The sequence below is a fragment of the Oncorhynchus tshawytscha genome, unplaced genomic scaffold (assembly GCF_018296145.1).
Source record: "Oncorhynchus tshawytscha isolate Ot180627B unplaced genomic scaffold, Otsh_v2.0 Un_contig_10125_pilon_pilon, whole genome shotgun sequence".
NCBI classification, from domain to species: domain Eukaryota; kingdom Metazoa; phylum Chordata; class Actinopteri; order Salmoniformes; family Salmonidae; genus Oncorhynchus; species Oncorhynchus tshawytscha.
In genome coordinates this window covers 4,304-17,500 of record NW_024607473.1, presented here as the reverse complement: position 1 = coordinate 17,500, position 13,197 = coordinate 4,304, and the positions used below count along the sequence as shown (strand labels likewise).

General features: G+C 38.0%; 1 protein-coding gene across 1 annotated transcript in view; it reads left to right on the top strand.

Annotated features, from left to right (window-relative positions):
• The window catches only part of LOC121842584 (probable E3 ubiquitin-protein ligase HERC1), a 9,183-nt gene extending 5,268 nt beyond the window's left edge, over positions 1-3,915 (top strand). The window contains exons 7-8 of the transcript XR_006081170.1: positions 951-1,120; positions 3,754-3,915. The gene's annotated coding sequence lies outside the window, so the exon portion shown is untranslated. The remainder of the gene's footprint in view (positions 1-950; positions 1,121-3,753) is intronic.
• Positions 3,916-13,197: the final 9,282 nt, after the last annotated feature.

The following is a 13,197-nucleotide window of genomic DNA, read 5'->3' as shown; positions in this document are numbered from 1 at the left end:
GCCCCAACAACCAGGTACACACGCCTCACTCAACCTCAGCCCCAACAACCAGGTACACACGCCTCACTCAACATCAGCCCCAACAACCAGGTACACACACCTCCCTCAACCTCATCCCCAACAACCAGGTACACACACCTCACTCAACCTCAGCCCCAACAACCAGGTACACACACCTCACTCAGCCTCAGCCCCAACAACCAGGTACACACACCTCACTCAACCTCAGCCCCAACAACCAGGTACACACACCTCACCTCACACATCTCACCTCACACATCTCACCACACACACCTCACACACCTCACCACACACACATCTCACAACACACACACTTCACCACACACCACACACACCTCACCACGCACACATCTCACGACACACACACTTCACCACACACACCTCACCACGCACACATCTCACAACACACACACTTCACCACACACACTCATCACACACACCTCACTACACACACCGCACACACCTCACAACACACACATCTCACCACACACATCTCACCCCACACACCTCACACACCTCACTACACACACACCTCACCCCACACACACACATCACTATCTCCTCCACTTTAATGTCCTCAGACACAGTAGCATATTTAGCATTTGTCCCTTCTACTGTGTAATCCTGTATTGAGTGTCTGTTATGATTCATTACATCTGACTCATTCCTCTCTACTGTATAATCCTGTATTGAGTGTCTGTTATGATTCATTACATCTGACTCATTCCTCTCTACTGTATAATCCTGTATTGAGTGTCTGTTATGATTCATTACATCTGACTCATTCCTCTCTACTGTATAATCCTGTATTGAGTGTCTGTTATGATTCATTACATCTGACTCATTCCTCTCTACTGTATAATCCTGTATTGAGTGTCCGTTATGATTCATTACATCTGACTCATTCCTCTCTACTGTGTGTGTTTCAGAGCTGTACGTCCCACTACAACACAGGGACGTGGGGCATCGTCCAGGGCCAGTTGAGGCCCCTGCTGGCCCCCAGAGTCTATACTCTCCCCATGGTGAGGTCCATAGGGAAGACTATGGTGCAAGGAAAGAACTATGGACCTCAGATCACTGTCAAAAGGATCTCCACACGGTATGTCCACTATCCTAGAGGATTAGAGATGTAGAGGTTCTCCCCACGGTCCGTCCACTATCCTAGAGGAGTAGAGATGTTCTCCTCACGGTCTGTCCACTATCCTAGAGGAGTTGAGATGTTCTCCTCACGGTCTGTCCACTATCCTAGAGGAGTAGAGATGTAGAGGTTCTCCTCACGGTCTGTCCACTATCCTAGAGGAGTAGAGATGTAGAGGTTCTCCTCACGGTCTGTCCACTATCCTAGAGGAGTAGAGATGTAGAGGTTCTCCTCACGGTTTGTCCACTATCCTAGAGGAGTAGAGATGTAGAGGTTCTCCTCACGGTCTGTCCGCTATCCTAGAGGAGTAGAGATGTTCTCCTCACGGTTTGTCCACTATCCTAGAGGAGTAGAGATGTAGAGGTTATCCTCACGGTCTGTCCACTATCCTAGAGGAGTAGAGATGTAGAGATTATCCTCACGGTCTGTCCACTATCCTAGAGGAGTAGAGATGTTCTCCTCACGGTCTGTCCACTATCCTAGAGGAGTAGAGATGTTCTCCTCACGGTCTGTCCACTATCCTAGAGGAGTAGAGATGTTCTCCTCACGGTCTGTCCACTATCCTAGAGGAGTAGAGATGTTCTCCTCACGGTTTGTCCACTATCCTAGAGGAGTAGAGATGTAGAGGTTCTCCTCACAGTCTGTCCACTATCCTAGAGGAGTAGAGGTGTCGAGGTTCTCCTCACGGTCTGTCCACTATCCTAGAGGAGTAGAGATGTTCTCCTCACGGTCTGTCCACTATCCTAGAGGAGTAGAGATGTTCTCCTCACGGTCTGTCCACTATCCTAGAGGAGTTGAGATGTAGATGTTCTCCTCACGGTCTGTCCACTATCCTAGAGGAGTAGAGATGTAGAGGTTCTCCTCACGGTCTGTCCACTATCCTAGAGGAGTAGAGATGTTCTCCTCACGGTCTGTCCACTATCCTAGAGGAGTAGAGATGTTCTCCTCACGGTCCGTCCACTATCCTAGAGGAGTAGAGATGTAGAGGTTCTCCTCACGGTCTGTCCACTATCCTAGAGGAGTAGAGATGTTCTCCTCATGGTCTGTCCACTATCCTAGAGGAGTAGAGATGTTCTCCTCACAGTCTGTCCACTATCCTAGAGGAGTAGAGATGTAGATATACATCAGAATCACTGTCTAGATGTTTTCTTAAAGAGCTTTTTCAATACAAAGAATCTTAAAGTGTCTTTGAAAACCACAAAGACATGTAGTGATCTGATGGTCGATGTTGCTCCACTGTTTCAGATGTCTGCTCGGTACGGCAGTATGAAATGCAGTGTGTTTATGTTATGATGTCTGCTCGGTACGGCAGTATGAAATGCAGTGTGTTTATGTTATGATGTCTGCTCGGTACGGCAGTAGGAAATGCAGTGTGTTTATGTTATGATGTCTGCTCGGTACGGCAGTATGAAATGCAGTGTGTTTATGTTATGATGTCTGCTCGGTACGGCAGTAGGAAATGCAGTGTGTTTATGTTATGATGTCTGCTCGGTACGGCAGTATGAAATGCAGTGTGTTTATGTTATGATGTCTGCTCGGTACGGCAGTATGAAATGCAGTGTGTTTATGTTATGATGTCTGCTCGGTACGGCAGTAGGAAATGCAGTGTGTTTATGTTATGATGTCTGCTCGATACGGCAGTATGAAATGCAGTGTGTTTATGTTATGATGTCTGGTCGGTACGGCAGTATGAAATGCAGTGTGTTTATGTTATGATGTCTGCTCGGTACGGCAGTAGGAAATGCAGTGTGTTTATGTTATGATGTCTGCTCGGTACGGCAGTATGAAATGCAGTGTGTTTATGTTATGATGTCTGGTCGGTACGGCAGTATGAAATGCAGTGTGTTTATGTTATGATGTCTGCTAGGTACGGCAGTATGAAATGCAGTGTGTTTATGTTATGTTGTCTGGTCGATGGCAGTATGAAATGCAGTGTGTTTATGTTATGATGTCTGCTCGGTACGGCAGTATGAAATGCAGTGTGTTTATGTTATGATGTCTGGTCGGTACGGCAGTATGAAATGCAGTGTGTTTATGTTATGATGTCTGCTAGGTACGGCAGTATGAAATGCAGTGTGTTTATGTTATGATGTCTGCTCGTTACGGCAGTAGGAAATGCAGTGTGTTTATGTTATGATGTCTGCTCGGTACGGCAGTATGAAATGCAGTGTGTTTATGTTATGATGTCTGCTCGGTACGGCAGTAGGAAATGCAGTGTGTTTATGTTATGATGTCTGCTCGGTACGGCAGTAGGAAATGCAGTGTGTTTATGTTATGATGTCTGCTCGGTACGGCAGTAGGAAATGCAGTGTGTTTATGTTACTTTGCCTCTCTTTTTCATCATCTTCCCTTTCCTCTACTTTCTCTCTTTCTTCTTCCTCTACCTCCTCTCTCTCTCCTTCCTCTACCTCCTCTCTCTCTCCATCCTCTACCTCCTCCCTCATTCTCTCCATCCTCTCTCTTTCTTCTCTCTCTCTCTTTCTCTCTCTGCCTCTCTCTCATCTCCATCCTCTCTTCTTTCTCTCTCTTTCTCTCTCTGCCTCTCTTTCTTACTCTCTCTGCCTCTCTCTCCATCCTCCTCTCTCTCTGTCCAGGGGTCGTAAGTGTAAGCCCATCTTTGTGCAGATAGCCCGTCAGGTGGTCAAGCTGAATGCGTCTGACCTGCGACTGCCGTCCAGGGCCTGGAAGGTCAAGCTGGTGGGGGAGGGGGCCGACGATGCTGGAGGGGTGTTTGATGACACCATCACTGAGATGTGTCAGGTAGAGTAACAGTTTAACTACAGTAGAGTTTACAGTTAGATGTCAGGTAGAGTAACAGTTTAACTACAGTAGAGTTTACAGTTAGATGTGTCATTTACAGTAGAGTTTACAGTTAGATGTGTCATTTACAGTAGAGTTTACAGTTAGATGTGTCAGTTACAGAGAGTTTACAGTTAGATGTGTCATTTACAGTAGAGTTTACAGTTAGATGTGTCAGTTACAGTAGAGTTTACAGTTAGATGTGTCATTTACAGTAGAGTTTACAGTTAGATGTGCCAGTTACAGTAGAGTTTACAGTTAGATGTGTCATTTACAGTAGAGTTTACAGTTAGATGTCAGGTAGAGTAACAGTATAACTACAGTAGAGTTTACAGTAAGATGTGTCATTTACAGTAGAGTTTACAGTTAGATGCCAGGTAGAGTAACAGTTTAACTACAGTAGAGTTTACAGTAAGATGTGTCGTTTACAGTTAGATGTGTCAGTTACAGTAGAGTTTACAGTTAGATGTCAGGTAGAGTAACAGTATAACTACAGTAGAGTTTACAGTAAGATGTGTCATTTACAGTAGTTTACAGTTAGATGTGTCAGTTACAGTAGAGTTTACAGTAAGATGTGTCATTTACAGTAGAGTTTACAGTTAGATGTGTCATTTACAGTAGAGTTTACAGTTAGATGTCAGGTAGAGTAACAGTATAACTACAGTAGAGTTTAGAGTAAGATGTGTCATTTACAGTAGAGTTTACAGTTAGATGTCAGGTAGAGTAACAGTTTAACTACAGTAGAGTTTACAGTAAGATGTGTCATTTACAGTAGAGTTTACAGTTAGATGTCAGGTAGAGTAACAGTTTAACTACAGTAGAGTTTACAGTTAGATGTGTCAGTTACAGTAGAGTTTACAGTTAGATGTGTCATTTACAGGAGAGTTTACAGTTAGATGTGTCATTTACAGTAGAGTTTACAGTTAAATGTGTCATTTACAGTAGAGTTTACAGTTGTGTCAGTTACAGTAGAGTTTACATTTAGATGTCAGGTAGAGTAACAGTTTAACTACAGTAGAGTTTACAGTAAGATGTGTCATTTACAGTAGAGTTTACAGTTAGATGTGTCAGTTACAGTAGAGTTTACAGTAAGATGTGTCATTTACAGTAGAGTTTACAGTTAGATGTCAGTTACAGTAGAGTTTACAGTAAGATGTGTCATTTACAGTAGAGTTTACAGTTAGATGTCAGGTAGAGTAACAGTTTAACTACAGTAGAGTTTACAGTAAGATGTGTCATTTACAGTAGAGTTTACAGTTAGATGTCAGGTAGAGTAACAGTTTAACTACAGTAGAGTTTACAGTAAGATGTGTCATTTACAGTAGAGTTTACAGTTAGATGTCAGGTAGAGTAACAGTTTAACTACAGTAGAGTTTACAGTAAGATGTGTCATTTACAGTAGAGTTTACAGTTAGATGTCAGGTAGAGTAACAGTTTAACTACAGTAGAGTTTACAGTTAGATGTGTCAGTTACAGTAGAGTTTACAGTTAGATGTGTCAGTTACAGTAGAGTTTACAGTTGTGTCAGTTACAGTAGAGTTTACAGTTAGATGTGTCAGTTACAGTAGAGTTTACAGTTAGATGTGTCAGTTACAGTAGAGTTTACAGTTAGATGTCAGGTAGAGTAACAGTTTAACTACAGTAGAGTTTACAGTAAGATGTGTCGTTTACAGTTAGATGTGTCAGTTACAGTAGAGTTTACAGTTAGATGTGTCATTTACAGTAGAGTTTACAGTTAGATGTCAGGTAGAGTAACAGTTTAACTACAGTAGAGTTTACAGTAAGATGTGTCATTTACAGTAGAGTTTACAGTTAGATGTGTCAGTTTAACTAGTAGAGTTTACAGTTAGATGTGTCAGTTACAGTAGAGTTTACAGTTAGATGTGTCATTTACAGGAGAGTTTACAGTTAGATGTGTCATTTACAGTAGAGTTTACAGTTAAATGTGTCATTTACAGTAGTTTACAGTTAGATGTGTCAGTTACAGTAGAGTTTACAGTTAGATGTGTCATTTACAGTAGAGTTTACAGTTAGATGTGTCATTTACAGTAGAGTTTACAGTTAGATGTCAGGTAGAGTAACAGTTAACTACAGTAGAGTTTACAGTAAGATGTGTCATTTACAGTAGAGTTTACAGTTAGATGTCAGGTAGAGTAACAGTTTAACTACAGTAGAGTTTACAGTTAGATGTGTCAGTTACAGTAGAGTTTACAGTTAGATGTGTCATTTACAGGAGAGTTTACAGTTAGATGTGTCATTTAGAGTAGAGTTTACAGTTAACTGTGTCATTTACAGTAGAGTTTACAGTAAGCTGTGTCAGTTACAGTAGAGTTTACATTTAGATGTCAGGTAGAGTAACAGTTTAACTACAGTAGAGTTTACAGTAAGATGTGTCATTTACAGTAGAGTTTACAGTTAGATGTGTCAGTTACAGTAGAGTTTACAGTAAGATGTGTCATTTACAGTAGAGTTTACAGTTAGATGTCAGGTAGAGTAACAGTTTAACTACAGTAGAGTTTACAGTAAGATGTGTCATTTACAGTAGAGTTTACAGTTAGATGTCAGGTAGAGTAACAGTTTAACTACAGTAGAGTTTACAGTAAGATGTGTCATTTACAGTAGAGTTTACAGTTAGATGTCAGGTAGAGTAACAGTTTAACTACAGTAGAGTTTACAGTAAGATGTGTCATTTACAGTAGAGTTTACAGTTAGATGTCAGGTAGAGTAACAGTTTAACTACAGTAGAGTTTACAGTTAGATGTGTCAGTTACAGTAGAGTTTACAGTTAGATGTGTCAGTTACAGTAGAGTTTACAGTTGTAACAGTTACAGTAGAGTTTACAGTTAGATGTGTCAGTTACAGTAGAGTTTACAGTTAGATGTGTCAGTTACAGTAGAGTTTACAGTTAGATGTCAGGTAGAGTAACAGTTTAACTACAGTAGAGTTTACAGTAAGATGTGTCGTTTACAGTTAGATGTGTCAGTTACAGTAGAGTTTACAGTTAGATGTGTCATTTACAGTAGAGTTTACAGTTAGATGTCAAGTAGAGTAACAGTTTAACTACAGTAGAGTTTACAGTAAGATGTGTCATTTACAGTAGTTTACAGTTAGATGTGTCAGTTACAGTAGAGTTTACAGTAAGATGTGTCATTTACAGTAGAGTTTACAGTTAGATGTGTCATTTACAGTAGAGTTTACAGTTAGATGTCAGGTAGAGTAACAGTATAACTACAGTAGAGTTTAGAGTAAGATGTGTCATTTACAGTAGAGTTTACAGTTAGATGTCAGGTAGAGTAACAGTTTAACTACAGTAGAGTTTACAGTAAGATGTGTCATTTACAGTAGAGTTTACAGTTAGATGTCAGGTAGAGTAACAGTTTAACTACAGTAGAGTTTACAGTTAGATGTGTCAGTTACAGTAGAGTTTACAGTTAGATGTGTCATTTACAGGAGAGTTTACAGTTAGATGTGTCATTTACAGTAGAGTTTACAGTTAAATGTGTCATTTACAGTAGAGTTTACAGTAAGCTGTGTCAGTTACAGTAGAGTTTACATTTAGATGTCAGGTAGAGTAACAGTTTAACTACAGTAGAGTTTACAGTAAGATGTGTCATTTACAGTAGAGTTTACAGTTAGATGTGTCAGTTACAGTAGAGTTTACAGTAAGATGTGTCATTTACAGTAGAGTTTACAGTTAGATGTCAGGTAGAGTAACAGTTTAACTACAGTAGAGTTTACAGTAAGATGTGTCATTTACAGTAGAGTTTACAGTTAGATGTCAGGTAGAGTAACAGTTTAACTACAGTAGAGTTTACAGTAAGATGTGTCATTTACAGTAGAGTTTACAGTTAGATGTCAGGTAGAACAGTAACAGTTTAACTACAGTAGAGTTTACAGTTAGATGTGTCAGTTACAGTAGAGTTTACAGTTAGATGTGTCAGTTACAGTAGAGTTTACAGTTGTGTCAGTTACAGTAGAGTTTACAGTTAGATGTGTCAGTTACAGTAGAGTTTACAGTTAGATGTGTCAGTTACAGTAGAGTTTACAGTTAGATGTCAGGTAGAGTAACAGTTTAACTACAGTAGAGTTTACAGTAAGATGTGTCGTTTACAGTTAGATGTGTCAGTTACAGTAGAGTTTACAGTTAGATGTGTCATTTACAGTAGAGTTTACAGTTAGATGTCAGGTAGAGTAACAGTTTAACTACAGTAGAGTTTACAGTAAGATGTGTCATTTACAGTAGTTTACAGTTAGATGTGTCAGTTACAGTAGAGTTTACAGTAAGATGTGTCATTTACAGTAGAGTTTACAGTTAGATGTGTCATTTACAGTAGAGTTTACAGTTAGATGTCAGGTAGAGTAACAGTATAACTACAGTAGAGTTTAGAGTAAGATGTGTCATTTACAGTAGAGTTTACAGTTAGATGTCAGGTAGAGTAACAGTTTAACTACAGTAGAGTTTACAGTAAGATGTGTCATTTACAGTAGAGTTTACAGTTAGATGTCAGGTAGAGTAACAGTTTAACTACAGTAGAGTTTACAGTTAGATGTGTCAGTTACAGTAGAGTTTACAGTTAGATGTGTCATTTACAGGAGAGTTTACAGTTAGATGTGTCATTTACAGTAGAGTTTACAGTTAAATGTGTCATTTACAGTAGAGTTTACAGTAAGCTGTGTCAGTTACAGTAGAGTTTACATTTAGATGTCAGGTAGAGTAACAGTTTAACTACAGTAGAGTTTACAGTAAGATGTGTCATTTACAGTAGAGTTTACAGTTAGATGTGTCAGTTACAGTAGAGTTTACAGTAAGATGTGTCATTTACAGTAGAGTTTACAGTTAGATGTCAGGTAGAGTAACAGTTTAACTACAGTAGAGTTTACAGTAAGATGTGTCATTTACAGTAGAGTTTACAGTTAGATGTCAGGTAGAGTAACAGTTTAACTACAGTAGAGTTTACAGTAAGATGTGTCATTTACAGTAGAGTTTACAGTTAGATGTCAGGTAGAGTAACAGTTTAACTACAGTAGAGTTTACAGTAAGATGTGTCATTTACAGTAGAGTTTACAGTTAGATGTCAGGTAGAGTAACAGTTTAACTACAGTAGAGTTTACAGTTAGATGTGTCAGTTACAGTAGAGTTTACAGTTAGATGTGTCAGTTACAGTAGAGTTTACAGTTGTGTCAGTTACAGTAGAGTTTACAGTTAGATGTGTCAGTTACAGTAGAGTTTACAGTTAGATGTGTCAGTTACAGTAGAGTTTACAGTTAGATGTCAGGTAGAGTAACAGTTTAACTACAGTAGAGTTTACAGTAAGATGTGTCGTTTACAGTTAGATGTGTCAGTTACAGTAGAGTTTACAGTAAGATGTGTCATTTACAGTAGAGTTTACAGTTAAATGTGCCAGGTAGAGTAACAGTTTAACTACAGTAGAGTTTACAGTTAGATGTGTCAGTTACAGTAGAGTTTACAGTAAGTTGTGTCCGTTACAGTAGAGTTTACAGTTAGATGTGTCATTTACAGTAGAGTTTACAGTTAGATGTGTCATTTACAGTAGAGTTTACAGTTAGATGTCAGGTAGAGTAACAGTATAACTACAGTAGAGTTTACAGTAAGATGTGTCATTTACAGTAGAGTTTACAGTTAGATGTCAGGTAGAGTAACAGTTTAACTACAGTAGAGTTTACAGTAAGATGTGTCATTTACAGTAGAGTTTACAGTTAGATGTCAGGTAGAGTAACAGTTTAACTACAGTAGAGTTTACAGTTAGATGTGTCAGTTACAGTAGAGTTTACAGTTAGATGTGTCATTTACAGGAGAGTTTACAGTTAGATGTGTCATTTACAGTAGAGTTTACAGTTAAATGTGTCATTTACAGTAGAGTTTACAGTAAGCTGTGTCAGTTACAGTAGAGTTTACATTTAGATGTCAGGTAGAGTAACAGTTTAACTACAGTAGAGTTTACAGTAAGATGTGTCATTTACAGTAGAGTTTACAGTTAGATGTGTCAGTTACAGTAGAGTTTACAGTAAGATGTGTCATTTACAGTAGAGTTTACAGTTAGATGTCAGGTAGAGTAACAGTTTAACTACAGTAGAGTTTACAGTAAGATGTGTCATTTACAGTAGAGTTTACAGTTAGATGTCAGGTAGAGTAACAGTTTAACTACAGTAGAGTTTACAGTAAGATGTGTCATTTACAGTAGAGTTTACAGTTAGATGTCAGGTAGAGTAACAGTTTAACTACAGTAGAGTTTACAGTAAGATGTGTCATTTACAGTAGAGTTTACAGTTAGATGTCAGGTAGAGTAACAGTTTAACTACAGTAGAGTTTACAGTTAGATGTGTCAGTTACAGTAGAGTTTACAGTTAGATGTGTCAGTTACAGTAGAGTTTACAGTTGTGTCAGTTACAGTAGAGTTTACAGTTAGATGTGTCAGTTACAGTAGAGTTTACAGTTAGATGTGTCAGTTACAGTAGAGTTTACAGTTAGATGTCAGGTAGAGTAACAGTTTAACTACAGTAGAGTTTACAGTAAGATGTGTCGTTTACAGTTAGATGTGTCAGTTACAGTAGAGTTTACAGTTAGATGTGTCATTTACAGTAGAGTTTACAGTTAGATGTCAGGTAGAGTAACAGTTTAACTACAGTAGAGTTTACAGTAAGATGTGTCATTTACAGTAGTTTACAGTTAGATGTGTCAGTTACAGTAGAGTTTACAGTAAGATGTGTCATTTACAGTAGAGTTTACAGTTAGATGTGTCAGTTACAGTAGAGTTTACAGTTAGATGTGTCAGTTTAACTACAGTAGAGTTTACAGTAAGATGTGTCATTTACAGTAGAGTTTACAGTTAGATGTCAGGTAGAGTAACAGTTTAACTACAGTAGAGTTTACAGTTAGATGTGTCATTTACAGTAGAGTTTACAGTTAGATGTGTCAGTTACAGTAGAGTTTACAGTTAGATGTGTCAGTTACAGTAGAGTTTACAGTTAGATGTGTCAGTTACAGTAGAGTTTACAGTAAGATGTGTCATTTACAGTAGAGTTTACAGTTAGATGTCAGGTCAGTTTACAGTAGAGTTTACAGTAGATGTGTCATTTACAGTAGAGTTTACAGTTAGATGTGTCATTTACAGTAGAGTTTACAGTTAGATGTCAGGTAGAGTAACAGTTTAACTACAGTAGAGTTTACAGTAAGATGTGTCATTTACAGTAGAGTTTACAGTTAGATGTCAGTTACAGTAGAGTTTACAGTAAGATGTGTCATTTACAGTAGAGTTTACAGTTAGATGTGTCATTTACAGTAGAGTTTACAGTTAGATGTCAGGTAGAGTAACAGTTTAACTACAGTAGAGTTTACAGTAAGATGTGTCATTTACAGTAGAGTTTACAGTTAGATGTCAGGTAGAGTAACAGTTTAACTACAGTAGAGTTTACAGTAAGATGTGTCATTTACAGTAGAGTTTACAGTTAGATGTCAGGTAGAGTAACAGTTTAACTACAGTAGAGTTTACAGTAAGATGTGTCATTTACAGTAGAGTTTACAGTTAGATGTCAGGTAGAGTAACAGTTTAACTACAGTAGAGTTTACAGTTAGATGTGTCAGTTACAGTAGAGTTTACAGTTAGATGTGTCAGTTACAGTAGAGTTTACAGTTGTGTCAGTTACAGTAGAGTTTACAGTTAGATGTGTCAGTTAGTTTTACAGTTAGATGTGTCAGTTACAGTAGAGTTTACAGTTAGATGTGTCAGTTACAGTAGAGTTTACAGTTAGATGTGTCAGTTACAGGTAGAGTTTACAGTTAGATGTCAGGTACAGTAGAGTTTACAGTTAAGATGTGAGTTTACAGTAGATGTTTACAGTTAGATGTGTCAGTTACAGAGAGTTTACAGTTAGATGTGTCATTTACAGTAGAGTTTACAGTTAGATGTCAGGTAGAGTAACAGTTTAACTACAGTAGAGTTTACAGTAAGATGTGTCATTTACAGTAGTTTACAGTTAGATGTGTCAGTTACAGTAGAGTTTACAGTAAGATGTGTCATTTACAGTAGAGTTTACAGTTAGATGTGTCATTTACAGTAGAGTTTACAGTTAGATGTCAGGTAGAGTAACAGTATAACTACAGTAGAGTTTAGAGTAAGATGTGTCATTTACAGTAGAGTTTACAGTTAGATGTCAGGTAGAGTAACAGTTTAACTACAGTAGAGTTTACAGTAAGATGTGTCATTTACAGTAGAGTTTACAGTTAGATGTCAGGTAGAGTAACAGTTTAACTACAGTAGAGTTTACAGTTAGATGTGTCAGTTACAGTAGAGTTTACAGTTAGATGTGTCATTTACAGGAGAGTTTACAGTTAGATGTGTCATTTACAGTAGAGTTTACAGTTAAATGTGTCATTTACAGTAGAGTTTACAGTAAGCTGTGTCAGTTACAGTAGAGTTTACATTTAGATGTCAGGTAGAGTAACAGTTTAACTACAGTAGAGTTTACAGTAAGATGTGTCATTTACAGTAGAGTTTACAGTTAGATGTGTCAGTTACAGTAGAGTTTACAGTAAGATTTACAGAGTAAGATGTGTCAGTTACAGTAGAGTTACAGTAGAGTTTACAGTTAGATGTCAGGTAGAGTAACAGTTTAACTACAGTAGAGTTTACAGTAAGATGTGTCATTTACAGTAGAGTTTACAGTTAGATGTCAGGTAGAGTAACAGTTTAACTACAGTAGAGTTTACAGTAAGATGTGTCATTTACAGTAGAGTTTACAGTTAGATGTCAGGTAGAGTAACAGTTTAACTACAGTAGAGTTTACAGTAAGATGTGTCATTTACAGTAGAGTTTACAGTTAGATGTCAGGTAGAGTAACAGTTTAACTACAGTAGAGTTTACAGTTAGATGTGTCAGTTACAGTAGAGTTTACAGTTAGATGTGTCAGTTACAGTAGAGTTTACAGTTGTGTCAGTTACAGTAGAGTTTACAGTTAGATGTGTCAGTTACAGTAGAGTTTACAGTTAGATGTGTCAGTTACAGTAGAGTTTACAGTTAGATGTCAGGTAGAGTAACAGTTTAACTACAGTAGAGTTTACAGTAAGATGTGTCGTTTACAGTTAGATGTGTCAGTTACAGTAGAGTTTACAGTTAGATGTGTCATTTACAGTAGAGTTTACAGTTAGATGTCAGGTAGAGTAACAGTTTAACTACAGTAGAGTTTACAGTAAGATGTGTCATTTACAGTAGTTTACAGTT